This window comes from Colobus angolensis, unplaced genomic scaffold, assembly GCF_000951035.1.
Source record: "Colobus angolensis palliatus isolate OR3802 unplaced genomic scaffold, Cang.pa_1.0 Scaffold137, whole genome shotgun sequence".
NCBI classification, from domain to species: Eukaryota; Metazoa; Chordata; class Mammalia; order Primates; family Cercopithecidae; genus Colobus; species Colobus angolensis.
In genome coordinates this window covers 9364334-9392236 of record NW_012114455.1, presented here as the reverse complement: position 1 = coordinate 9392236, position 27903 = coordinate 9364334, and the positions used below count along the sequence as shown (strand labels likewise).

The window sequence follows — 27903 nt, the reverse complement described above, 5'->3', positions numbered from 1 at the left end:
TCGTTAGGTCAGTCTCCTGTCCTTCTGACTCTCCTACTGCCAGGGCCCCGCCCATTCTCCTACTGCTGGGGAAGACACAATTACACATATACTGTTATATTTTCAGAGCACATAGGACTGTGTACTGAAGGCTTTCTTCTGCCTCTCTTTATGGATCCTTTGAAATTTCATTGTCTCATCAGAGGATCGAATTCAGTGAATGCTTTCCAATTAGGTTTTTATGGATAAGAGATGGGAGAAGTACCAGTGTCACAGTATCCACTTGCAAATATCATTTATTAATCTGAGAAGGCAGAGGGATTTAGGGCTTTCTGAGTCAAACACTGAAAAGCTGAACATTTTCAGTCTTTAAAAGCTCAGGAACTGGGCCCACAGGCCAGCAGGATCACTTCCTTGCCGTGTAAATTCATGTTTTAGCTGAAGGTCCCTCTCAGTGCAGGAAGAGGCTTTTGTCAAAAGCAGGCTCAGTATGGCAGCTGGCCCAGGCCTGGCCCCATTTCCTTCCCCCACAACTCCTCCTTTCTCGTGGTGGCTTTCTCGCTCTTTTTCTTGGGATGGGGCTGGGGTCTCTCGGGACTTATCAGGTGCACCCATTCACTGGGCTTCACTGTATGAGATGGGGCTCAGCTGGAGGCAGCAAGTGTAGGGGGAAGAAAGGGCTGATTGAATTTGCTTTGGGACCGGCTCCAAGTCCTGCAAGGCTTGCAAATGTTTAGGGGGTGATTTCCATATCACTCTAAAGTTGCTTGTCTTTCTCCCAAAGGGAAAGGCTGCTGCCAAAAGTGGAGGACTTAAAGCTGGAGGCCGCCCCAAAGACGGGGAAATGAAGAAAACGCCGTTTCTGGAGCTCCCTGACGTGTGTGTGCGCGCGCGCGAGTGCACGTGTGCTGGTCTTTGGCTCCTTGTTAATTCCCTATAACAGATCACAGTGCCGAGGAGGAGCCAGGGCGTCTCTAGGCGTTTGGCCAGCAGCAGGGGCACACTGTGATGCCTGGAAGGGAATTCTTGGAAGAAAATGGAATGCTGTAAAGTGGGAATCTTGGGTACTACGGGATGACAGGTGGGGCGGGGTGGCCACGAGTTTGGAGTGACTGTCCATGAAACGAAGCAGTTGAGGAAATTCAGCAGGAGGAGGCTGGATGGGTCTATTTACAGTTGGCTCTGCTGAAATCCCTTTAGGAAGTCACTTGCTGGCTTCGTCCCACATAGTTTCTAGGCTGTGGGTGGAGATCATGATCCTTTTGGAGCTCTCTGGTTCGTAATTCTGTGGAGGAGGAAGATACCAAAATGAATACGCTGCTGTCCCTGCCTGTGAAGAGCTTGAGGCTGAGCGAGGGAGACGGGTGCAAGGCTTGGGGAAACTGTGATATCTGCCATGTCTGACTTGGTGGGAGGAAGAACACATGACTTCTGAGGTCCTTTCTAATTCTGAGGTTCTGGGTCTTCACAAAGCCATGTCAGTGAAGTCATTCATTTATTTCTTTGATGATGTAGAAGTTATATGTTGAGTATCTTTAATAAGCCAGGCCCTGGGGCTATACTGAGAAAAAAGACTGACATTCCTTTACGGATCTGGAACTGAGAATTTTAACAGGTTTTGAGGAGGTGGTTACAAGAGCATTTGGTATAAGGAAGGATCAATATACGTGACACCACACTCAGACGGAGCCTCCTCGGGGGTGCTCCGGGATGGTTTCTTAGAGCAAGTGATGTTTAATTCGTACCTGATGACGACTGGCTGGGGGAAATGGGACAAGAAGGTCTTTCCTCAGTGACATCTTCAGGGAGCAGAGAGCAGGGTGGCCGGAGAGGGAAAAGCTGGGGAGAAAGTGAAGACAGATTTAGACAGGAAGGGAAACAGAAGCCGATTACATCTAGCTTTGCCCTGGATTATCTGTATCGTCAGAAAGGGGAAGCGATGAAAGCTTTGAGGAGGAAACCATGACTCCATCAGGTCAAAAGTCACTCTTCAGAGAGGTCTTTTCTGACTGCTTCCGTTGACATTGTGTTTCCCTGATTAAGCAATCTCGAAGTACACGGAGCTTTTCCTTCAGAACACTTTATCCACTTACAATAAAAATCTTTTTCATGTTTTTTTTTTTTAATGGCCATCTCTCCCCAACGCTAATGCAAGGATCACTGCGGCTTTCCTGGCCAGTCTCTGGCCTGTGCTCCTCCCACTGGCTGACCCCTTGTGGAGATGCAGTGATGATGGCTGAACAGAAATTGGGTTGGTGGTGTTGAAAGATTCCTCTACCTGAGCTGGGAGTAGCTCTTTCAGAAGACCAGGTGAGAGGGAAACGCAGGTTGAAACAGGTGGGAGGCAGCAGTGACAAATGGAAAGATGCCGCAAAAATGGAGAAGCCCATGGGGGTAGAAGCCACAGGATGTTGCTGTAGGGTGGACGAGAGGAAAGGGAGGGGGATGATGCCCAGGGATCTGGCTAGTGGATGAATAATGCTGCCATTTATTGAGAGAAGAGCTCTGGAAGAGGAACCTCTAAGTGACTGGGGGGTGGAGAAGGTAAGTTCTGATCGGGGCCAGCTGCCCCCATGGCCAGCCTCAGGGTCACATTTGGCTTCTTTCATCTTGCACGCCAGCAGTGTCCTCACAAGCTCTATAGCTGTCCCCCCGCCCCCATCTTCTGTACGAGGCTACTTTTCCATCTGGCTTTCATATGTTCGTTGAGTTTGTTGTCCATGACAAGAATCCGATGTGAGCAATTATCTTTTTTTCAACTCTTCAGATGGTCACTCAAGAAGCCGTGTGGGAAAGACCACAGGAGACTGACTCAGCCCCACGCACGTTCCTTATTTCTGTGCAGGCTCCTGTTCTGATTCCTGCCCACTTAAATTAGGTTGATGGACGGGGTGGGGAGGTATGCGTTTTATCTAAACCTTTCTTGAAATCCTGTCCTGCCCACAAACCCCTAAAAGGGATCCTTTTTTATTGTATTTTCTCTCAGTCAAAGCGAATTGAATTAGAAGTAGGCATCTGACCCAAGGCAACAACCCCCCCGGACTTAGCAGGGGATAATCTGATACTCTCAGAAATTTGAGTGGAGACACGGAGATGTGGTCAGTGTAAGATCTTGAGTTGAAAAGCCAAATAGACCAGGGGCTAGGGTGCTTTGAGGGCCCATGAAAATATAAGACCCATGGTGGAGAGATGAAATAAGGTAATCAATTTACAGAAAGTAGACATTTGAGACCAACTGGAGGAAGGGAGAGAGGAGACCACTTTCCAGTTCTTATGGGGTCCAGCTATACTCCCTTTCCTGGGAGTGGAAGGACCTTATTCTTTTTCTCCTCACATGTCAACTGCGACCTTTAGAGAATGAGAATTTTGCCACTACTCCCTGTAGCAGCAAGCTCAGGACAAAGCTTCTACTTATTGTCTTTACTTATTTATATTTTTTTAATTTTAAAAGAATTATGGAATGTTGCAGATGTACAGACAAATAAAGAGAATAATAGAGTGAACGTCTGTATTCTCATCAACTAGATTTACCAAATCTTAACATTTTCCCTTTGCCTATATTTCACTGAAGTTCCATATACTTCTCCTCAATCACATTCTTTTCTTTCTCTTTCTTAGGGGTACCACTGCTCAAATCTGTTTCTTATTAATATAATTTTCCGTGTTTAACATACCCATTGATGTTATAAAGTATTATTTTTCTTGCCATTCAACTTTATATAATTGGCTTTATTCTGTAAAAATGCCACAACATTTGTTTTCACTCAACATTATATATTTTAGATTTGTCCATGTTATTAACTGTAGGTTTAACCTTTTCTTTCTTTCTTTCTTTCTTTTTCTTGAGATGGAGTCTCGCTCTGTTGCTCAGGCTGGAACGCAGTGGTGCAATCTTGGCTCACTGCAACCTCCACCTCCCGGGTTCAAGCGATTTTCCTGCCTCAGCCTCCCGAGTGGCTGGGATTACAGGCACATACCACCACGCCCAGCTAATTTTTTTGTACTTTTATTAGAGATGGGGTTTCACCATGTTGGCCAGGCTGGTCTCAAACTCCTGACCTCATGTGATCCGCCCACCTCGGCCTCCCAGAGTGCTGAGATTACAGACATGAGCCACCATGCCTGGTCAGTTTAACTTTTTCATTTTCACTGCTGTGGCTTATTCTGTTTCATGAATATGTCACAATTTATCCATTCTTCTGTGGATGGTCTTTTGGATTGTGTTCTGATTTTTTCAATTACAGAAAGTGTTGCAGTAAATCTTCTCATGCATGCCTCCCAAGACACACATGGGGCTTCCCTAGGGAATGCACTTACAACTGCAGGTGCTAGATCTTAAGGCTGTGCACATCTTCAACACAGCTAGATTTGGCCAAATTCCTTTCCAAAGTGGTTGTTCTAATTTTGCCTAGCTGCACATTCCAATTGCTCCATATTCTCACCAACATTTGGTATCACCAGGCTTTTTAATCTGTGCCAAAGATGGATGTGAAATAGTGGATCACTGTTGCACATTGCATTTCTATGATTAATAGTGGAGTTGGCCATGTTCTCAGACATTTCCCATTTTTGCTTTTTTTCTTATGAATTGCCTCTTGATTCCAGTTGCCAGTTTTTCCATGGGGATTTTTTTTCCTTTTGCTTCTTGAGTTGGGATTTTAATATATTCCGGATATAAATATTTTGTTAATTGTATGTCTTGCATATGCCTTTTTCTCGTATGTGGTTTTCTCAATTTGTGTGCGACAACTTTCGATGTTCATGGGATTTCCATTGTAGTGTGAAGACTTCTTTATGGCTTGTGTTTTTGTGTCTGATGCAGTCCTTCCTTCCTTACCCTGAGGTCATCTAGTGTCTTGAATTTTTCTCTGAAGGTTTTTAAAGATTTGCTTTTGTATTTAGTTTTAAAATCCATATGGAATATGGGGTGAGGAATATAATTTGTTTTTATCCCATACTTTACTGAGTGCCTTTTATTATCACTCTGTCATATACCAATTTTCATTATATTTTAGGTTCTATCTGTCAGCACTCCGTTTTGTTTTACCTGTTTCTGCAGCAACACCACACTATCTTGACTATTGCTTCATGATGTCTTAATATTTGATTTAATAATTACTTTCACTTTGTACTTCTTCAAAAGTTTTAGTCAACTTTTGATTTTCTCTCTCTATTGTAGAATTAACTCATAATTCTTGAAGATCCATGCCTGCTTTTGATTGTATTATAAATTATATTTATAGATGAATCGATTTACAAAAACTTAATAGATTAAATTGAGAATTGAGTTTCATAATATCTTCCCACCTCTGAAAATGACATACCTCTTTCATCTGTGTTTTCTTTAATATATTTCAATAAAATTTTATTATTTTAAGCAGAAATGTAATATGTATCTTTTGTTAGTATTATTCCTCTACACCACTAACATTTTTGTACTCTTTCATTATCTTTAAGAATTATTAAATATTTTTAAAATATCCTTGCTGATATATAGAAACACAACTGATTTTTATAAATTCATTTTATCTATGACAAACTTGTTAAACTTTCTTATTGGTTCTGATTCTTTTCTATTCATTAATTTTTTCTCAGGTTTTATTCTTTTTAAAAGTTTTCTTTGGGTGTTACCTTTTTTTTAATCTTCTTGATACTTAGGTATTTTTTTCAATCTTCATTTTCTGGTAAATGCATTTTAAAGCTATACATTTACCTCTGAATACAACTTTAGCTGTGTCTTACAAGATTTAATACATTATGTTTTTATTGTTCAATTCTAAATATTTTATTAGCAGTGACTTACTATATTCAAAGGATTATTAAAGAATGCACTGAAACTTCTAACATATGTATGTTTTGACTGTCTTGGTTTATCTCTTTATTGCTAGTTTTCATTTAATTACAATTTGTTAAAAATCTGTTTTATAAGATATTTATACTTTAAAATTTTCAGAAATGTTCTCTGTGCTAGTTCAAGTTCTATTTTTATGAAAGTTTCCTGTATGTTCTTTGTTGGCACAGCACTCTATATTTGTGTCTGTTTGCTCAAACTTGCTTACTTTGTTGTTTGAATCTTCTGTAATGTCTTTTCATAAAACAGTCTTATTTAGGCATAGTTGATATGCAAAAACCTCCTGCACATGTTTAATCCACACAATTTGATGACTTTGAACTTACTATGCATACATGCAAGATAGCATCACTGAATCAAGGTTGTAATATATCAGTTACTTCCCCCAGTTTCCTTGTGTTCCTTTGGGTGCATGTGTGGGGGTTGAAGGAGTCAAGAGCAGTTAATTATGGACTGGGTGTTAGGTGTCAGTTTCACCAGATGAAGAGATCCCTAGAGACCTGTTAAAGCCCTCCTTTGGGTGCGTCTTGTTTTAAAAGCTAAAAACAGCTTAAAAACCAGCTAAGTAAAAAAGCTAAAAAGCTAAAAACAGATCTACTTTCTAAACAAATTTTTAAGTGCTCAATACTGTATTGTTAATTATAAGTGCTATGCTGTACAGAAGATTTCTAGAACTTACTTACTTTGTATATTTAGTATTCCTTTTGCATAACCAAAACTTTATAACTATTGAGTAACATCTTTTCATTTCCACCTCCCTCCAGCCCCTGGCGACATCATTCTGTTCTCTGCTTCTACGTTTGACTATTTTAGATATCTCATATAAATAAAATCGTGCAGTTTTGTCCTTCTATGACTGGCTTAGTTTATGTAGCATAATTTTCTCTAGGTTCATCCATGTTGTCACAAATTGTAGGATTTCCTTCTTTTTTAAGACTGAATAATATTCCTTTGTATGTTTATACTTAATATCTTCATAAATTTAATTTACTTTATTTACTCATTTGGGAAACAAACATCCTAAAATCTCCAAGTATAATTGTAAAGTTGTCATTTCCTATGTGCAAATTTGTTGGTTTAAAAATATTTTGAGGCTAAATTATTATTTGCATAAAACAGCAGAATTGTTACAACGTCTTGGTGAATTGTTTTGCTGATCAATATTCTGTGGCCCTTTGTGGTAGACTGCATCATTGTTAAAATATTTATTCCCTGTGCTAAGGGAAGGTCGTATTTCCCTTCTCCTTGACATAGTGTTAGTTGTGTGACTTGGTTTGGGGAGTGACATCTGAGTAGAAGTGAGAAGCATCACTTTCAAACAGAAGACTTCAGAACCAGAAGTTGCTTCATAATATCTTTTTCTTTCTTCTTCCATGAGACAGTTTTTGTTTTAGACAGAGACGAATCCATCAGCTCGGGTCCAAGGGTCAACGTACTGTAAAGCAGAGCTTCCCCACTCTGAGACAGGTGTGTTGCATGAGTAAGAAGCAAGTCACTGAGATCCTCTGGGTTGTTTGTTATTGCAGCCTAACCTAACCGATCATGACTAATACTTCCAATTCATTCCTACTAATGCCTTTGCCTTAAGGTCAGTTTTGTTTATCAGTATTATAGCAGCTCCAATTTTCTTTGAAGTAGTATTTGCCTGGTATATCCTTTTCAATCTTGTTCCTTTCAGTTTCCCTTCAATTTCTGTGTGTCTCCCGTAAACCACATTTAGCTATATTTTGTTAGTGTTTTTTATTCCATTCTGGGATGCCCTTTCCATTTAAATTTATTGTTTTTACCAATGTATTTCATCTGTCTTATTTTGTGATTTCTGTTTATTATTCTTTTACTTTTGCCTTTTTCCTCCCATCATCTACAAATGGGTGTAGTGGGACAAATAGCCTTCAAAAAGATATGTCGTCTTCCTAATCTTCTGAATCTGTGAATCTTGCTTTATTTGGCAAAAGAACGTGAGTGAGGATCTTGAGAGGAGAAGCTTGCCGTGTATGATCCAGGTGGACCTCATGTGCAATGACGCGTATCCTTACAAGAGGGGCAGACACAAGAGGGGGTGGCTCTGTGACTGTGGAGCGGAGACTGGAATGAAGTAGGCTCAAGTCAAAGAATGCTGACAGCCACTGAAGCTGCAAGAGACGAAGAACAGGTTCTCCCTTCGAGCCTCCAGAGAAACTGTAACCCTGCCAATACCTTGATGTCGAACTTCTGGCCTCCAGAGATGTGAGAGAATTGGCTTCTGTTGTTTTAAGCTACACAGTTTGTGGTTATTTGTCAGAGCAGCCCCAGGAAACGAACACAACTAGCAATAATAGTGTTCTTATCCCACAGGGTTATCGTGAGGATTAAATGAGATAATGCAAGAAAGGGGTTATCAGGGCCTGGCCTGCATTAAGTGCTCAGTAGTTGTTAGCTGTTATTCTATTTATTATTTTCTGTTAGCTATTATTCTATTTATTATTATTATTATTATAGTTGTTAGCTGTTATTCTATTTACTATTATGAGTAAAAATAGGTTTTAGGTCCAGTTCTGTAGAAGAGCCTGAGACAGAGATTTTTATGCAAGGTATTTATCGAGGGGGTAAAACCTATAAGAGAATGAAAGAAGCAAGATAGGGAATATAGTAGGAAGGAATGTTATTCGGCTTCCCCAGTACCAAATCTGTGTTAGCCAGGGTTCTCCAGAGACAGATCCAATAGGATGTGTGTGTATGTGTGGGCAGATAGATAGATGAGAGACAGAAAGAGACAGAGAGAGAGAGGTAGAGAGAGAAATTGAGAGAGAGAAAGAGAGAGAGAGACATTGAGAGAGAGAGAGAAAGGAAAGTGGATTTATTCGGGGAACTGGCTCATATGATTATGGTGGCTGAGAAGTTCCATGACAGGTCATCATCTGCAGGCTGGAGACTCTAGGTTGGCTCAGTCCAAATCTGAAGGCCTCAGAGCCAGGGCAGCTGATGGCACAACTCAGTTCGAGGCCGAAAGCACTAGGACCCTGGGGGCCACTGGTGTCATGAGTTCTGGAGTCCAGAAACCAGTGCACTGGAGTTCTGATGTCCAAGGCAGCAGAAGAAATGTCTGCTCCAGCTCTCAGAGAGTGAGAGAGGAGTTCACCTTCTGTGGTTGTTCTCTCTGGGCCCCCAGCTGACTGGATGGTACCTGCCAGCATTGAGGGCAGAGGATCCCCCCAGTCCACCTAGACTCACACTCCAGTCTCCTCTGGAAACACCTCAAGATGCACCCAAAGGAGGGGCTTTACCAGGTCTCTAGGGATTCCTTCATCTGGTCCAAGTGACACCTAACATCCAGCCCACACGTCCACCCCTTGACAACCTGGCACCCATACACACCTCCTCAAACCTTTCTTAATTCCCGAGTAAGACGACAGCAAGGCAATAGTGCCACCTAACATGGTGAAACTATTCTTCGTACAACTGAAAATGCGCCACTCTTTTCCCCAGAATTCAACTTTCAGGATTTCAACATTTGGGATTTTAATCTTTTGGGATTGTGATTTTTGGGATTTTAGATTTGGGGATGTTGCTCCTTCAGGATTTCAACATTTGAGACTATGGCATTTTGGATTGTGTCCTTTGGGATTATGATCGTCATCACAAGATAGGGCAAGGGGAGAGCCTGGCACTTAGCTGTGAGGCCAAAGCTGGGGTTCAGCCTTGGCATGACCCAGTGGGGGTCTCTGAGCGCAGCCAGCTTTGACCCACCTTCAGGCAACAGAGTCAAGCTTTTCCACTCTTGTATCGTTTAGTCATTGTGTGGGGCAGTAGGGGATGGGGTGACAGACTGTGGGGTAACATGGCCCCTTGTCTTTCTAGTGAGGTGGGTTATGGTCAGCACCGGCTGGCAGCCTTGCTGGTGAATGAATGGCACTAGACCTTGGAGTCCATCTTGCAGGCAGCCAGTTCTGGCTTAGTAAGTTCATGGAGCTCATTAAGTCCCATCAGTAGCTCCTCCTTTCTATGTGCAGGGAGCCTGTCCCCTGCCAGGCCTCAAGTCCACAACTATTTCATTGCCCTCCCTCTGTGCTGCTCTTCTTGAATTCCCTGTTTCTGTTAGTGGGCACCACTCTTCCCCCAGTGGTCCAGGCTGGAAGAATCAGAGTCACCTTAGCTTCCTTCTCTGACCTCCTCTGCCTGATCTAGTCCACTGTGTGCAAACCTCCTCACCTGTCACCCCTTCTCCTTGCTGCCAGACATGGCCTAGCCTCTCGTTTCTGCTCTCCCATCCTGTTGGCAATAGTCCTAGCAGGTCCCCCTGCTCACTTCTCCTCTTTTCAGTTTTCCCCTTCTCTCACCCCTCTTTCAATCTATCAGCAAAACCTTTCGGCTCCCTTTCAAGATATTCCCAAACTGGCCAGCACCCCGGGCCTCTGGGGACTTTGCGTCTCAGGGGCTGGACAGCAGCAGTGGGCCTGCTTGTGCTCCCCTAGGATTCTTCATCTTAGCCTGACTGATCAGTCATTTCAGCACTCTGCCTTACTTGGAAATCTCCAGGAACCTCTTAGTGCATTTACAATGAAATCCAAACTATTTTCCCTAGCCCTCGAATTCCTAAGAGATCTGGCCCTGCCAACTTCTCTGACATCACTCTCTTTCTGGTCCTCTCTCTCACACCACTCTATCGCACTGAAGCCTTGCCTTTGCTCACCTGTCACTCCATGTCCGGATCCCTTCCTATGCCCTCGCCTGGAAGCCTCCCCCAGGTCTCTGCATGGCTTGCCTCCTCCTAGAGTACAGGTCTTCACTCTAATATGTCTTGCTCAGAGAAGCCTTCTCTGACCCTTCAACTTAAAACCATTCTCCCCTAATTTCTATCACTCTATCTTGCTTGATAGGTTTTCCTTTACGACACATCACTCTCTGAAATTATCTTGTTTATTAATTTTTTTGTTTATTGTTGTCTCTTCCCTTAGAGTAAAAATATCATGAGGTCAGAGATTTCAGCCTGTATCCCCAGCAGCTTGAACTGTGCTTGGGTTACATACTGGGCTTTTAGTGGATAAGGAAGGAGTAAATGGATAGTGTTGCCGAACTGACCTCCCAAGAGTGAAGCTTTGAGAGGGTCTGATCCGAAAAAAGGCTTTTCATTGTCCTTCAAGACCTTAAAAATCTGGCCCAAACTTTCTTTATATTCTTATCTTGCTTACACTCCTTCCTATCACTTGTAATCTATCTAAAGTGGGCTTTATTTTGTTTTCCACTTTCTCGTTGCTCTTTCTCACCTTGGGATTCTGTTCACATCAGTTTCTCTAACCAGCAAGCCATTCCCCTCAGATCCTCAGTTCCTCTTAAAATAATGCATAGCCCATCATCTCCTCTTCTGTAAGGGGGGCCGCCTTTGCACATTCCCTTGCCTGGAGAAGCCCTTTTTTTACTCTGAATTTCCACAAGACTTGCTCTCTTTTAGGCTGTAACTTGCAGCATTGTACCTAGTAATGGTAGAGTCATTCACTGTATCCTCAGTATCTAGCACCTGCCTCATTGTAGGCACACAATACGTATTTGTTAAATGGATGAATATTATAGTTTTGTTATCTTTTTACACTGTAAATGTCGTGGAAGGGTCTATTTTACTTATCTGTGTAACCTCCCACAGCATCTAGCATGCTTGTTGAATGAGTGAATGAATGAAAGCTATTATTCCCAACTCCAGGTGTAGTTCAACTCAAATAATGAATAAATCTCCCAATTGTCTGGGCCATCTTTTGACATTCCTCCTCCCTTTGGGCACATTGTTTTGTTTACATCCCTATGATTGCTGTGTTCAGAATAGCAATACTAAAAACTGATGATTGTGGTACGCGGAATTCTAAGATCATCTGCCAAGATTCCCAGCCATTGGCATAACCATGTTTTCCCCATTATTTAAAAATTAATCTGGGTATTTCTGTGCAAGGGATTTGCAGATATGTTTAAGGTATTGAATTAATTAACTTTAAGAGGGGGAGATTATTCCAGTGGGCTGGACCTAACCACTTGAGCCCTATAAAAGGAGAGAATTTTCTTTGCTCACGAAAAAAAAGAAGTCAGAGACTTGAAGCATTAAGGAATGGGAGGCACAAGTATTTCTCTGTTGCTAACTCTGAAGACGCAGGGGACCATGTGATAAGGGATGTGGGTGGCCTGTAGGCCCTGAGGGTGACCCCCACATGACAGCTAGCAAGGAAATGAGGACAACAGTCATACAACTGCAGAAAACTCAATTCTGCCACAGATGGGAACCATACCTGAGGCAACGCCTGAATTTCAGTCTGGTCAGATCCTGAGTGGAGAACCCAGCCATGCCATGCCCAGACTTCTGACCTACTAAAACTTTGTGATAATAAATCTGTGTTGCTTTAAGTGGCTAAGTGTGGCAATTTTTATGACACAACCATAGGAAATTGATACAGTGATGAGGACAAAGGCATAGAGAAACAACCTTCAAGAAGGACGGGAGGAAAGAAAGCGCAACAGCTGTCCCCAAGTTTTGCATCTCCGTCTTATGACTCTGATTCTTCAGCTCCGAGCTCCACAACATCTAACAACTACAGGTCTTGATTCTGTCCCTGGTCACTCAGGCACCCTCTAAGAAAGAGGATTGGGACGTGATTACTGAATGAACGTCTTCTTTTTGTCTGGCTTTTCCTTTTAGGCTTGGAATAGAGGCACGTGCTCTTTTTCCACTGATCCCCCCTCTAATAAGCGTACCGACCTGAAACAATTGACCTTAAAAAATAAAAATAAGTAACCGGCCCCCAGAGCCCTTGCAGGCAGCATTAGCATTCTTCAGTCTCCCTGGGTTGTGTCCTGGGAGTCTCGGCGAAATGAATCTTATTATTAGTCTGATGCCAGTGACTGCTCCTGACAGCTCCCTCCTCCTTCCTGCAGCTGCCGAGCCCGCACAGGTGTCATAAAGCTGATGGCTTTTCTGGCGTGGGAGGGGGCGGGGGAAGGTGCATTGAGCCATCAGCTCCAAGCCCAGTGCAGGCTCCTAGGAAGCTTGACTCCCACTGGGGGCTTCCACATGTCAGAGGAGCCCCCAGATCTGTATCCCCTAGACTTTCTCAGGCAGATTTCCCTGGTAGAGTATAAGATAGGTCACTCAGAGGTCTTCAGCACCCCACCTTTTAGTCCTGAGATCTATCCTCCACACAGAGGCATGCATAGAGTGATGCGTTTATTTTTTTAAATTGTGAAGTGAACACATGTGTAAACATAATTATGAAACAAACATTGTTAGCACCTCGGAAGGTCTCTCATTTTTCCCTTTCCAAACACAATCTCTTCCTCCTCACAGAGAGAGAAAATCACTATGCTGAAGTTCATGAAAATGACTTCCTTGCCTCTAAAAAAAAAACCTCGTTTTCATACCTGTGTATGCATCTCTAAGTGGGGATAGTCTTAGGTTGCCTGTTTACAAACTTTATGGAAATGGAATGTGTGCCCTCTTTTGTATCTTGCTTGTCAACATTATATTTTTGAGATCTATTGTGTTATATTTTAGCTATAGTTTGCTCACTTTCATTGCTAATATTCCATTTTCTGAAGATACCACAATTTATTTATTCTTATCATGATAGTCATTGAATTTAGGTTGTTTTTAGCTTTTGACTGTTTAAGCTGCACTGCCATGTACATTCCGGTACACGTGCACCTATTTACACAGGTAGTGGTTTATCCAGGCCACATGCAAGAGCATGGCGGCGGGTGGGTGTGGTGTGTATGTATCTCCAGCCTTATGGAGTATGTCACCCTGCTTTCCAAATTGAATTCAAATGCATCCCCCCCAAACAGCAGATTTAATTTTCTGATTCTCTACCTTTTTGCCAGCCACAGGTATATTAGTTTTCTATTGCTGTATAGCAAATTGCCACAAGCCTTATGGCTTTAAACAACTTAGATGTATCACCTTACTATTTGCCTGGGCCACAGTCTGGGCACAATTTAATGGGGTCCTTTCTTCAGGGTCTCCCCAGGCTGCACTCAAGGTATCAGCCTGGGCTGGGGTCTCATCTGAGACTCAGGATTCTGTTTCCCCTGGCTGTTGGCAGAATTCAATTCCTTGCAGCTGTAAGACGCATGGACACTGCATCAGCAAGGCCAAGAGGAGCATGTGCCTCTCTGACGTTTTGCCACCTTCTAAAGGCCCCTTTGATTAGGTCAGGCCTACTCGGCATAAACTCTTTTTTGATTAAAAGTTGATGGATTGTTAATCTAATCACAGGACTGCTGTCCTGTTCACAGGTTCTGCCCATGGTCAAGGGAAGGGGATTCCACAGGACCTGTACATCATGGGGTGGGAATCCTGGAGACCTTAGAATTTTGCCAGCCACACTTGGTATTCTCAGATTGTTTAACTGTCAGCTACTGGATCATGTAAATTTTTGAATATTTGAATGTAAGCAATTTTTCACGTTTATTGATGACTTGCATTTCTCGAGGTGTTTATTTCATATGCTTTGCAGATATTTCTCTAACCTGATTGAGCAATATTCTTCAGCAATAAAATGGTATCATAGATAGCACTTATTGGGTGCTTATCCTTTGTCAGCCATTTACATGCATTACCTCCTTTAATATACTTAAAATGCTCTGAGTAGGTTCTATTGATTTCTCTATTTCATAGATGAGGAAATTGAAGTTCCAAGGAGTTAGGAAACCTAACGAGGGCATGTGGTAGGGATGTCACCGGTTTGATCTTTGAACCAGCTCAGTCTGACTTCAGAGCCTATCCTCTTAAGCTCTAAAGGAACCTAGCATGCTGATTCAAGGGATAAGGGGATTTGCTCCCTGCCATGATAGTCAGGCAAATGGTCTCTTATTTCTTTTATGACACAAATATTGCTCATATGAGTGAAAGACTGACCCGTTATGTTTTCTATACTGCTATTACATGGATCTTCTCCAGGCTTCAAGTGCACATGTCTGACCCTACCCAAATCCTATGGGGCAAACTGGTACTCTGGTGTCTAAATCCCCTCTCAATCTGACCTCAAATTCCTTCCCCAGCCTCATTTCCCCAAACCCTCTTCCCTGGCCCTTGGAAGTCACCAGAGTATACACAGCCCTGTGCTGTACTCAAGCTTTGCCCCTAGTTGGGAGCTCTAGGCCCCTGCTGTCCTCCCCATCCCCCGCCATTCTACTCATTTCTCAAGGCCCACTTCAATTTATATCTTGTGAATCAGTCACCTCTTAACCTCTCCCTCCTACAGAGATCTTTCCCTTCATCTTATGAGTTCTCATAGCTTTTATAATTTTTACCCTTTGACACCTGGTCAGATCTGTCTTGATAATACTATTTAATTTTTTATGTGTCTCAATAAAATCACGTGTTCATTGCTGATTAGTTATCTCCTGAATGGTTTTCAGTCCTTATTTTACTTGAACTTTCCATAGCATCTTATCCTGGGAAATGGGGACTCATTCTGGACATTTACTTCTCTATTGGTTTCTAGGACATCTTTTTCTCCTCGTTTTCTTCCTACTTTGGACAGTCCTCTTTGTCCATGTCCTAAATGGCTGTTCTTTGGGATTCTGCCTGTGGCCATTTTCCTGGCTGCTTCTCTGTATCATAGCTCTGCCGCACTACCATCCCATTGGACTCCATCTCCCACTGGACTCCCTGAGGTCAAGCACAGTGTCGGTCTTTATTGAGTCCCCGGGGCCCAACCCAGACACCTGCAGAGCAGGTACCTTGCTTTATGCGGTTCGTGAGTTCCCACAGTCTCTCTGACACGGCAGTGCATGTGGCAGGTGGTGCTCATGGACGGCTGAGGTGGGACTCATGGTGAACGGATGCGGACAGAGGTACAGTTCCTTCACGTGGACATCCCCTTGGGAATTCCTCCTTTTTCCATTTTTTGACTTGGGATGTGTCTGTATGGGGAATGCTAGTTGTCTTCAAATACTTAAGCTTTTAGACAACTCTTTTGCCTTTAGTTCAGTTCATGCCTTTTGAATTCCCTCAGATTTATTCTGGTTTATTGCTTGCAAGACAGCTAGTGCTCTTTCTCTGACCTAGCTCCCAAAACCAGACGTGGAAGCGTAAATCAAATAACTGATATTTGGACACTGAGTTTCTGCCCTCTACATCTCCTCATTTGGTCTTCATTAGAATACTGAATGTATGAATTCATTTGTCAAAAAGGTTTCTTGATCTAGGCACTGTCCAGGGTGCTGCAGGAGCCATGGAGAACCACTACCACATCCCTGACTTTAATATTTTGGCAATGCACCTGCTGCCCTTTATTCCCACTTGAAGCTGAGGACAGGAAGGCCCTGACAAATTAAAAGTTTCCCATGGTTAATCTGTTGGTAAGGGAAGGATCAGGAGGAACTTGAATCCAGACCTTCTTACCCCAAGTCCATATTATGTTGTATCAATTTTCATGGCTAAAAGACCTGCCAAACCCTGAAGGTTGGTGGAAATGGGTTTTTCTTGCCATGAGTGGTTTGCAAGTTTTGTCATTTCCTGAAAGAGAAACAGAGGAGTAACAAGAATAATGTTTGAAGCAACACTTAGCTTCTTCTCTCAGGTTCTTTCACGTTGAATGGCCCAGGTTCCAGGGAGATTTATTTTATTTTTCCAATAATGATCCCAGAGCTCATCCAGGCCTGAGGGACTTGAAAACCCTGACCAGAACCCCTGGACCCCCCAGTCTCTGACCATAGGCTGAGGGTAGGGCGGTGTAAGCAGTTTGTCTCCCATACCCTGCACAGCTTGCACACTTACTGCCTTTCTCTGAGTCCTGGGGGCCTCGTTGCCTGGATCTCCACCCCCGACCCTGCTGACTTCCCTCAGAAGAAAGCAAAGGTTAACTGAGATCACACAGCCAGGTGGGTGCCTGGATTCATTTTCCCTGGGGCTAATTATGGAGCTACATTAGATAAAAGTCAACATATGTTGTAAAAGGCACTGTGTATCATTGCTTGACAGTTTCTAACAATGTGCTCATGTAACAGCTGTCAAAGGCAGTGCTAGAAAATGAGTAATATGTTGATTTATGTATATCAGATCTGTCCTCACGCGCTGTGATGGAGCGGACCAGGCGGGCTCAGCTCTGTGGGTGGAGACTCCAGGAGGGGTGGCCAAGCAAGGAAGGAAATTCCCTTAGCTTCAGAAGTGCCTGGAAGGGATGGCTGAAGCCTGAAGCAGCTGCCACTTGCTGAGGTCCTTTGCAGTAAAATTGCCTAGGGGACACCTGTTCCCTTTTTACAATAGAGAGAAAAGTAAAATTCATCTCCTCAGGAGCGGGGGCTGCTAAGGTAACCTCCTGTGCTGTCCTTGGCCTCTGGATGGGGCATAGGGTCACACCACGGAGGAACAGCCTGCCCCATTTTACATGGTTTTTTTGAAAGGGGGTTTCTCTTAAAGTAACTGCTTTGAATTTTCTTTATAGTTAGGGCATTTAAAACAATTAATTAATTTAAAATATGTTTAATTGACAAATAAAGATTATATATATGTACAACATAATGATTTGATATATGAAGACATGGTGTCCTGATTACCATAGCCAAGTTAATTAACGTATCCATCACCACCCTTGCTGATTTCCAGCAGCTGTTTATCTCGTGACTGAAGGTTTGTACCCTTTGACCAAAATCTTCCCATTTCCCCTACGCCCGCAGCCACTGATAGCCACCGTTCTACTCTCTGTTTCTATGAGTTTGACTTTTTAAGATTCTATGTGTGGCTGGGCGTGGTGGCTCATGCCTGCAATCCTAGCACTTTGGGAAGCTGAGGCGGGTGGATCGCCTGACGTCAGGAGTTCAAAACCAGCCTGGCCAACGTGGTGAAACTCTGTCTCTACTAAAAACACAAAAAAATTAGCAGGGCGTGATAGTAGGCGCCTGTAATCCCAGCTACTCAGGAGGCTGAGGCAGGAGAATCGCTTAAACTCGGGAGGCAGAGGTTGCAGTGAGTGGAGATTGTGCCGCTGCACTCCAGCCTCAGTGACAGAGCGAGACTCCATCTCAAAAAACAAAACAAAACAAAAGAAAAAAACATAAGATTCTACGTGTAAATGAGATAATATATGCTTTCTTTCTCTGGTTTATTTCACTTAGCATGATGTCATCTAGATTCAACTCCATTATTGAAAACGACAGGATTTCCTTCTTTTTATGACCAAATGGTATTCAATTGTGCACAGATACCACATTTTCTTTGTCCATCCATATGGCGATGGACACTTAGGTTGTTCCCATATTATCTTGGTTGTTGTGAATGGTGCTGGAATGAACATGGGAGGGCAGGTATCTCTTCAACACACTGATTTCATTTCCTTTGGGTATAGACCCAGCGATGGTATTGCTGGATTGCATGGTCGTTCTACTTTTAACTTTTTGAGGACCCTCCGTGCAGTGCTCCATAATGGCTGTACCCACCAACAGTGTGCCACGGCTTTCTTTTCTTGACCTACTTGCCACTGCTGATCTTTCTTCTTTTTGATAAGAGCTGTTCTCACAGGTATGAGGTGATATTTCATTGTGGGTTTTAATTTTTTTTTTGGACAGCATCTCATTTTGTCCCCCAGGCTAGAGTACAGTGGTGTGGTCTCAGCTCACTGCAACCTCACCTCCCCAGTTTCAGCAGTTTTCATGTCTCAGCCTCGTGAGTAGCTGGGATTACAGGCACACACCACCACACCCAGCTAATTTTTATATTTTTAGTAGAGATGAAGAGTTTTCACCATGTCTCATCACCTTTGGCCATGCTCGTGTCTATCTCCTGGCCTCCATCTGCCTTGTGTTGGGATTACGAGCATGAACCACCACACCCAACCCCATTATGGCTTTTTAATGACCAAACTCATTTTTTAAAATTTGTTTTGTATTTTTTCCCCAAATTATGTTAAAAGAGGAAGTTAAACAAGTTTACTCTTGCATTTAAAAATCTCTCTGTTTTCTGTGTGTTTCTCTTGGGGCCATGCAAAGGGACTGCTGGTCTCAGAGGATCTGATTATTACGTAGAAAGTCGCTTTGGTGTTGCTGTTGGAACCCCCACTGCATTCCAGATGTATCATGGGCTCTTCTCTTTGTCCTCATTTTTTTTGCCTTTCCTATACCACAAGTTCAGTTATAGCTTCCCCCTCTTTAAATGGTAAGAAGTGACTTAGTAAGAGCATTAGGCTTGAAGCACAAAGCCAGCCCCTGAATACTAATGGAAAATTCAAACTCTTAAATAATTACCACTAAACTTGTAGTTCAGTGGAGTCTTCCACTAAAAACCAAAACAAATAGTTCTGCTTACTTGTTGATGTTTACTGGGACAGAAACAGAAACTCCCCTGGTACTTCCATAGCCTCCAGCACAGCGCCTCTGCAGGCGAGACCGGGGAGGGATCGCAGAGTGCACCTGGCTTTGTCTGAGGTGGGACTTGTGGTTGGTGAAGTAGCCTGGAGGGCTCTTAGTGGTAGGCCAGAGGGGAGAGCAAGCCTCCTTTCCCCTCCTGAGGCTTGTCTGTTCCCTGTCTGGTTGTGGCACCGATTGTGTTGATGAAGATGTGCTCTGGTTCCTCTGTTTACACATTCTGCTGCCACCGTGCTGGCCACATGCACCATGGAGGATGTCAGATGTCCCCCAGTGCCATCCCATACCCAGGCCCTGGATGGTGCACCATGAGGCATGTCTGTATCAGGCAAATGCTCCTCTGACTCTATATCTGCTGACCTCCCAGGAGGCTTCCAGGTCATAACTAGGTATAACCAGACTCCCACCACTGAATCAATTTCTAGCAATCTAGGTAATGGAGAAAGCCACTTGCAGGTTCCCACTCTCCTCACTAAGACGCTTGGGGACAGCTGATTGTGTAGCCAGTCAATGAAAGCTTTGTGGGCACTGCATGTTCATTAGTGAATCTTCAGAAAGAAGATTCACAACACATCAAGGGTAGTTAACGTAGCCAATTCAAAATTTTAATCTGCAGAAGCAGGTGTGCTCTGTCCAGAATAAGTGAGGGAGCGAACAGCAGTGAGCTAGCTGCTGCAGGGGCCACCTGAGCTTTCAGCCAGTGACCCGTTTCTTTTCTTGGAGGGTGCATCCTTTGGGACGGCTGCATCTCTCTTAACCCGACTACCAACAATAAGTAGAGAACTTGATTTATAGGTGGTGTGAAGACCATCTTAGCTGAAGAAATTTCAAGAGCAGTTGTGAAGAATTTATTGGAGCAGTCTTGTAAAAATGTATCCTTCTTTATTAGTGATCAGAAAAACATTTTAGATAAAAAGGTTCTATTACTTTAAGACAGAAAGGTAGTGTGGAGTAGTGAGAAGAACACGGAATTCAGACGCAAAGAGTTAAGGGTATTGGTTTATTAGCTGTGTGATCCTGAGCAAGTTAATCAGCATCTCAGAGGCTGAGCTTTTTTTCATCTGTAAAATGGAATAATCATAGCAGCCTTATGAAATTGTAAAAATCAGATAATAAATATAAAAGTACTCTTTAAACTTAGTATACATTTATATTTGCTGTATTTCCTCACTTGTAAGACATATTCCCCCCCATGTTTTAACATTTCTAAAATCAATATGTTTCTTATAATTGATATGTATATTCAATGTGGTTGTTCTTTCCTTTCCCCCTGGAAAGTTATTAAATTGATGGCATGTCTTGCAATCAATGGCTTCTTAGAGACATAAAAATATGGTAGCTCAATAAAATGAAAATAGTTTTATCTGGCTCTGGAGGTCAGATTTATTATTTTTCATTTGGGTGTTTAGAGTCATCTATTCATGTGGCATAGCTCCTATTTATTAAGTGCATTTCACTGTTTGCAACAAAATAGTACCTAATGCACATGGTTTTTTTACAGAATTCCCATTTCCTCTTAATTATATTTGGTTTTATAGTTGGAACAACACTGGTTTGTCAACATTACTGATTGGTGAGTTAAGGGATGGCAATGGTGGGGAACTGTATGTGTAGCAGAGGTGCCTCAGGGATACCGTCTCGCCATCATTACTGGTGGAGGTCAGGGACAGCCTCTTACCTGCTGGGTGCACCATCAACCCCAGCACTTGCTTGACAAACTCTTAGAGACTCCAAAGAAAAAGCCCTATAAAGTGGAAAGTTTTATTGTTATTAAAAGATAAGATTACTTAGACACCAAAATGCAGTTTTCTTCCTTCTAGATTGATTTTTATTCACTTGAATGAAGACTCTTCTTTATACCTGATTGTGCCATTTTATTTTCAAATACACACACACTGTATTGACAATCTTATTCCCTCATTGAATTTTCTGCAGGTTTTTGTTCTCTTTTATGAGGCTATTCCAGTGAGGGAAAAAGTTAAATGGAATTTATCGCAATATATTTACCTGGCTAGGTTGTAACTATTTCTAAAATAAATAAAACTTTTAAGACAATAGAACTGAAAAAGTGCAGCTACCCATTGAAGGCTTCTCACCTCCCCTTGGGAGGAATAAAAATGCATCCCACTCACCGCATAGCTTTTTCTAGGGCCCCTTTCGTTTTCCCCAAATAACCATTGTCTAAATAGAGTGGCTTGTGTGAGATTGTACACCCTGTGGGTGGTCCTATAAATATTCACTAGTAAAATGTATGTAAGGCACTGATCCATACTCTTTATTCAAAGATACCGTTTCACTGGTAAAAGTTCAGTTTTGATTTACTGGGTAGAGTCAATGCAGGCTGAAATCATGAACCTGAAGTCCACCTCCTCCCATCCTTTCTGAACCTGAAAAAAATATGAACAACTTTGGCCCAAACTGAAGCTGGGAAGACATGAAAATGAAGCAATAAATGCTGTTAGATGCCAAGTTCAGAATTCATCTGCTCCTGTTGAAGGCCTCGTGGTGTTTGCAATGCAAATCTCAGAGTCATGCCTTAATCATTACCGCAGGGAGACAATTAGGGTTAAAATACAGATTTCTAGATAACAAGAGCAAATAATAAAGAAATAAATACACAACACAAAAAGAGCTAATGTGCCTCATTTATAGCAATACTTTCCTCAAGGAGGCTTGAAGGGATTTCTAGCTGGAGGATGGGCTTCCTAGGTATGAAAGAGACTCCAGGTTTTACGAAGGGAAGATGAGGATGGCCTCCCAGGACCTCGAGTTCAAGTTGAGGGCCCCTAAAATCAAGGCAATGGAGTAGTTTTACATTTTGTGTTTTATACTCTGGAGGTTAAAAACACAGGCTCTCAAATCAGGCCCATGTTGAACTCTCAGCTCAGCCAATTAAAGCTCTATGACCTTGGGCAAATCACGAACCTTCTTTAAGAACTGAGACTTGAAGTTTCCTGGTCCAAAGGGCTATCATTCTCGTTGGTGTGTTACAAGGACTAAATGAGATGATATGTATAAAACACTTAACGAAACGATCAATCTTACCTGTCATTATTATGAAAATTACTGGCCGAACCAATCACGAGTTTATTTTCTTCTGAGAGACAACTTAGCGGAAGCCAGGCTTGCTGGCCGTTCTTCCTTTAGCCCTCCTTCCCGCTCAGAACGTTGTGTGATGGCTTGCTGCAATCATGACTGTGTGTTTCGTGGGAGAAGGTGGACGGCTACGTCTGGGAGAGCATGGGAAGCTCCTCTCTGCCCCTGCTGTGGTGATAACAGACTCCTTAGGGGGTCCTCCATCAGTCAGTCCCTCAGAGAGAGCATTTGCCAAGGGCTGCAGCGCACAGCGTCATCGCTGGGCTGGAATAATTCAGGAGCACGAGCTCTGGCCCTGGCAGGCCCCAGCCCGCCCTGCATGGTGCTTTTGCCACCTTCCTGCCTCCCTGGGCTTCAGCTTTGCTCCTGGGTTGCAGGAGCTGTGCCCGGCCAGTGGCTCTCAACTCTGGCTGTGCATTACAGTCTGCACCTCAGCCCAACTCAGTCGGAATCTCTAGGGTGGGGTCTGGGGTTTCTCAAAAGCCTCCCAGGTAATTGTTTTCAATGTGCAGCCAGAACCGAGAGTCTCCAGACTAGCCCAGTGGTTCCCCAGCTGCGCTTGTCCGCAGCCGGGACAGCTGATGCCGAGGGCTCTGAGGCCTCACTTTAAACAGGGCTGCTGCTCTGAAGAGGATACTGGTTTTCTGCTCAAGATTTTATGACAAGAAAGAGTTCTGCTGCTACAAAACAAATCGGAAGCTTTGAAAATTGTTGGACTCAATTGTGTCTGCTGCTATTTGGCATTAGTCTCATGATCTGAAACCTGATTTATTCTGGAAATTACTATTTCTTTTCATTTCTCATCATGGAGTCTAATAAATCCCCTTATATTTTAAGGGTTATCTTGAACATACCCCCGTAATAATAACAATGTAATGAAGTTTTGTTTTAATCATTATTAAAAGCATCAATATAATATGTTAACATTTAAAAATAAAAAGTCATATCCTGCTCTATGAATACGTCAGTAATTTACATAGACTGAATAAAAATTTGGAATTTATAACAGATGTCCTGTTATTTTCAGAAGCCAACTGGAAATAAGGTTGTATTTACATATAAGCTATCTATCCATATTTAAGTGAATATAAGTTACTTATCTTGTACTTTCAGCATCTGTGCATCTATTCATGTGTATATTCATTCACTTTTTTGCTTCAAGAATTACTCTCTATTGGAGGTTGGCTACAAGACTTTGTGCTATGGGAGGTGTGTGTGTGTGTGTGTGTGTGTGTGTGATAAATTTGGATATATGCTTATAAATACAGGAAAATATACACACTTGTATCAAGCATATGGCTATAGTTATCAAAGATGCACATTTATTTCTAGATGCTATGGATTCTGTTTCCTGTTCACTGAATAAAAATAGTTTTCACAACTATTTTGGAAAAAAGTTTACAATGAATTTTACTCCTTCACTTGTGTAGTTCAAGATACCTGAAATATATTCGGTTAGAAAAAAAATAAAATCAGATGCAAGTACAGATATATGAGGGACATACCTGAAATAGTTAATATAATTAGAATGAACAATCACAAAATATGAAATAAAGACCCAATGTTAATAAATGCAGATGCCAACTAATCCAGAAAGACGTGTGTATAATGGGAAAGGAGAGAAAGCAGTTGGGTTTCAGAGAAGTCCAGCTGTGTTTTTGGGAGAATTCAGATACATCACTATTTTTCAAACCCGGGGATGTTTTTTAATGGATGCTGGGACCCACATCTCAGTCCCTACACTGGACCACCAGGGCGTGGAATCTCAGCGTTGGCGATGAATACTCTGCCCGGGTGATTGTAAGATGCAGTCACAGTGGAAAACGACTGAACCTTCAGTGATGACTGGAGTTGGGGCACATTCCACATGGGAGTTAGGCCTAGATGTACATTACTTTTGCAAGAAGCTGGCAAATTCTACAAGGAGTTTTGGTGTCATGGGAGGTTAGTTAGGTTATAATGGGCTCTAATTGGCTCTCCCCACCGCTGAAACATCGTCTGCCTAGAGCCGAGTGACACTCCAAAAGGGGAGAGATGTGCTCTGACCTTTGAAAACATCAAAGACTTCACTTCCAGCGCAGCTCTTACAGCCCAGTGCCCGGCAGCTCAGCAGGGCTAGGGCCGAGCCCAGCAAAACTGATAGGAAACAGCTTTTGCAGAGTAAGATTTTTATCTTTCCCCTGGAACAGCAGTGCAGGCAGACTCTCAGAAAAAGGACTGGGGTGGGGAAGGAGGCAGAACCCCAACTTCCTAGCCAGCACCTACTCGTTACCTGGTTTCACTACCACCCAGTATCTTTTGGGCTGCTAATTCCCCTTCTGATGGTGAAACAAAACTCTATACATGGGTGTGTTAGCGTGAATGAGTAACCCTTAAAACGTGAAGGGGTTTAATGCTTATTACATACTAGGTAATCAGTCTTCAGCAGTTCACATACTTATAAGGCATCCAGGGCCTGATTTTACTCATGTCTCCAGTTTTATCTTTTACAGCTCCATGCACCAAACACATGGAACCATTTCTCTTCCCTTAAATAAGCCTGTGTTCACCTCTCTCTCTCTCTCTCTCTATTACTATTATATTTTTTGGTCTCTATTCTCTGTGCAGTCAGCTCAGTGTGGACAGGGACTCTCATTAACTAATTAATCTCATAGCTCTCAGTAATGCAGTGCATTACTCACAGTAGCAGATGTTCAAATATTTGTTGAATGAGTGGGAAAAGTAGGATATGGCAAAGCCATGAGATATTGCCTTAATTTCCCAGTGGTCTGCCATCCAAGTCAGAATGAGAAGATTGGAAGCCCACAAAGTGCTTATGTTCCAGGCGGTGACAGTCTGCTGTGGGAACAAACACAAGAGTAATGATGCATAGAGCCCAGGGCAGCAGGGGTGCAGAGGAAGTTTCTCTTTCCTTTCCAGGGGTACATGTGGTAGGGAGCCAGCCTGGCCGAGGTGGACGGGGCGGAACAGCCCACTGTGAGACCCTGTGGGTGGGGAATGGGTCAGGGCTTGCCTAGGGCCACTGGGGCCCCTGAGTGGCCAGAGGTGAGTAGACCCAGAAGGCCAGTGGTCTATGTTTGAAAGAAAGTGCCAAGGATTAAAAAGGAGAACTATATATTTACATTAAATCAAGGTTATTGGAAGGAGCTAGGAGTGGACTAAAATAGGAAAGGTACGGTAAAGAGGCAGACACAAACAAGATCTGCTCCTGCCAGAAGCAGCCTGGGACACTGGGTGTCGCTGTCGTGACATCCTTAGTGGGTGGGAGCACAGCATTCAAGGTTGGGTGGGCTTCGTTCAGTCCCACCTCTGCCACCTATGAATTGTGGGCTCTTGGGTGGGACACTTTGCCTCTCTAAGCCTCTGAAAAATGGGGGTGTGATGCTTGCTGCAAGCACAGCTGAAACTGAGCAGCAAGGATCCCTGAAGTCAGAGGAGGCAGAAGCTTTGAGCTAGGGCAGGCTCTTTGGCAGGTGGTCAGGAGACCTTGTCCGCTGCCTGGCCACCTCTTGGACCTTCCCCCTCCATGTGTGGCCTCCCCTCATGTTTGCACGGAGGTCAGCAGCATCAGCTGGTGGCAATGTGCTCCTTTTCTTTTTTTTTTTTTTTTTTACGACCAACAGGACAAGGGGAGCAGCCTCTGTTCTCAGAATCCCTGAGCTGTGCTCCTCTGGAGTGTCACCCCTGGACTGGAGGAGATGGCTGTGTCGGTTTCCCATTGCTGCCCTAACAAAGCGCGCAGACTCTGCAACTCAGAACCAGAGACTTCCATTGCCCCACAGCTCCAGAGACTGGAAGTGTGGGATCAAGGTGCTGGCTGGGCCCCCTTCCCTCAGGCAACGCTAGGGAAGGATCTCTCCTGGCTTCCGGTGGTTCCTTGGGGTGTGTGGCTTACCTGCCCCTTGCCCTCCCCCCACACCCCGACCCCCGTCTTCACAGGACCCTCTCCCTGTGAAGCTCTGTGTCCAAATTTCCCCTTTTTATTTGGCCACCAGTCATATGGGATTACGGCCTATCCTAATTACCTCATTTTAACTTGATTAACCTCTGCAAAGACCCTGTCTCCAATGAAGGTCACATTCCGTGGTATTGGGTGTTAGGGCTTCAACATATCGTTTTGGAGGAAGACACAATTCAACCCATAACCACAGTCCATCCCTGAACTCAACGCTGCAGATGGAGAAACCTGGTTGGTTGGCTTAGGTCATCTGAGGGGGATGCATGTTGGGGAGTGGTTCGCAGGGCCCACACTCTCCTCACAGGTACTGGGAGAGTAACAGGAGCCCAGCACCTGGCACAGAGAGGGCTCTTGGAGTCTGGACTAGAGTCTACATATTAGCCGTGTAACTTGGAGGAACGTACTTATCCTCCCTAAACTTCAGCTGCAAAGTGGAGATGACGCTACATGCCTGGAAGGATGGCTGTACCAACCCAGCAAGACGTCACACCTGGAGTAAGTGCTCAATAAATGTGATTGTCACTGGTTGCTGCTGTTACGATTACTACTATAATACCTTGCTCTGACCATGGTTGAAGGATCTAAGTAGAGTCATTAGAAGAGACAAGGGTGCCACCAGAAGACCTGGAGATGTGAGAGCCCTTGGCTTTGGAGACTTTGAAACTGAGGCCGTTAGAATGTTCAGGGGAAGATTTCTGGTAGTCAGCAAAGATACAGGCCTGAAGCTCTGGAGAACACTGGGGACCGATGGCTTTGTCACAAGGCGATTGCAGAACTATGCGTATAAACCGGCTGACTTGGGACAGACTGAGAATAAGGTGAGAAGGAGGATGTGGACCACACTCTGGGGTGCACCTGCACTTAGGCAGGGGGTGGCTGGAAAGGAACTCTATGGGGATCCAGAACCCCCAACAGCAATGTCTTATTTGAGGACAGAAGATGTGAAAGGAAATGCTACAACTGAGTGGCATGAGCTCCAGAGGAGGACGGGGTCACTGAGCAAAGTCCCAGGTCTAGTTTACATGTCCTCTGCCATGGCTCAGTGGCTTTTGGGGAACAGAGAGAAGACTGACTCTGGAGAAAGGGAGCCAGGTGGCAGCGTTGTGGGAAGCAAGGCTCAAGTTGAGAGCTGAGCATTGGGTAGGAGCCTGGTGTTCTGGGAAATGAAAAGGGCAGAGGTGGAAGTGCGAAGGTCATCTTCTGCACTACAGTGGGTGATTGCAAGCTGGAGCCCAGCGTGGAGTAAGGCCATCTTCTGGACTACAGTGGGTGATTGCAAGCTGGAGCCCAGCGTGGAGTAAGGTCATCTTCTGCACTGCAGTGGGTGATTGCAAGCTGGAGCCCAGCGTGGAGTAAGGCCATCTTCTGGACTACAGTGGGTGATTGCAAGCTGGAGCCCAGCGTGGAGTAAGGTCATCTTCTGCACTGCAGTGGGTGATTGCAAGCTGGAGCCCAGCGTGGAGTAGGGCCATCTTCTGGACTACAGTGGGTGATTGCAAGCTGGAGCCCAGCGTGGAGTTCAGTCAGGGCAGGATTCAGAAAAGAATGCCAGGTCAGGAACCCTTTATTGGATATCAAAGTCCTGGAGAGTAGAGGAAGCTCCTACAGCCTTCAGCAGGGGTTAGGGTATCGTGTCAAAGTTCTGCCCCAGCAGGCACCATTCAGCTAGAAGGTAACCCAGGCTTTGGGGGCTGAGGAAGCT

At 43.8% G+C, this 27903-nt stretch overlaps 1 long non-coding RNA gene across 1 annotated transcript; it reads left to right on the top strand.

Moving 5' to 3' along the window:
- Window positions 1–556: 556 nt before the first annotated feature.
- Window positions 557–26728, top strand: LOC105506515. The gene is made up of 3 exons (XR_001000938.1): window positions 557–584; window positions 764–856; window positions 25867–26728. It is a non-coding gene; the product is annotated as an uncharacterized LOC105506515 (long non-coding RNA).
- The last annotated feature ends 1175 nt before the right edge of the window (window positions 26729–27903 follow it).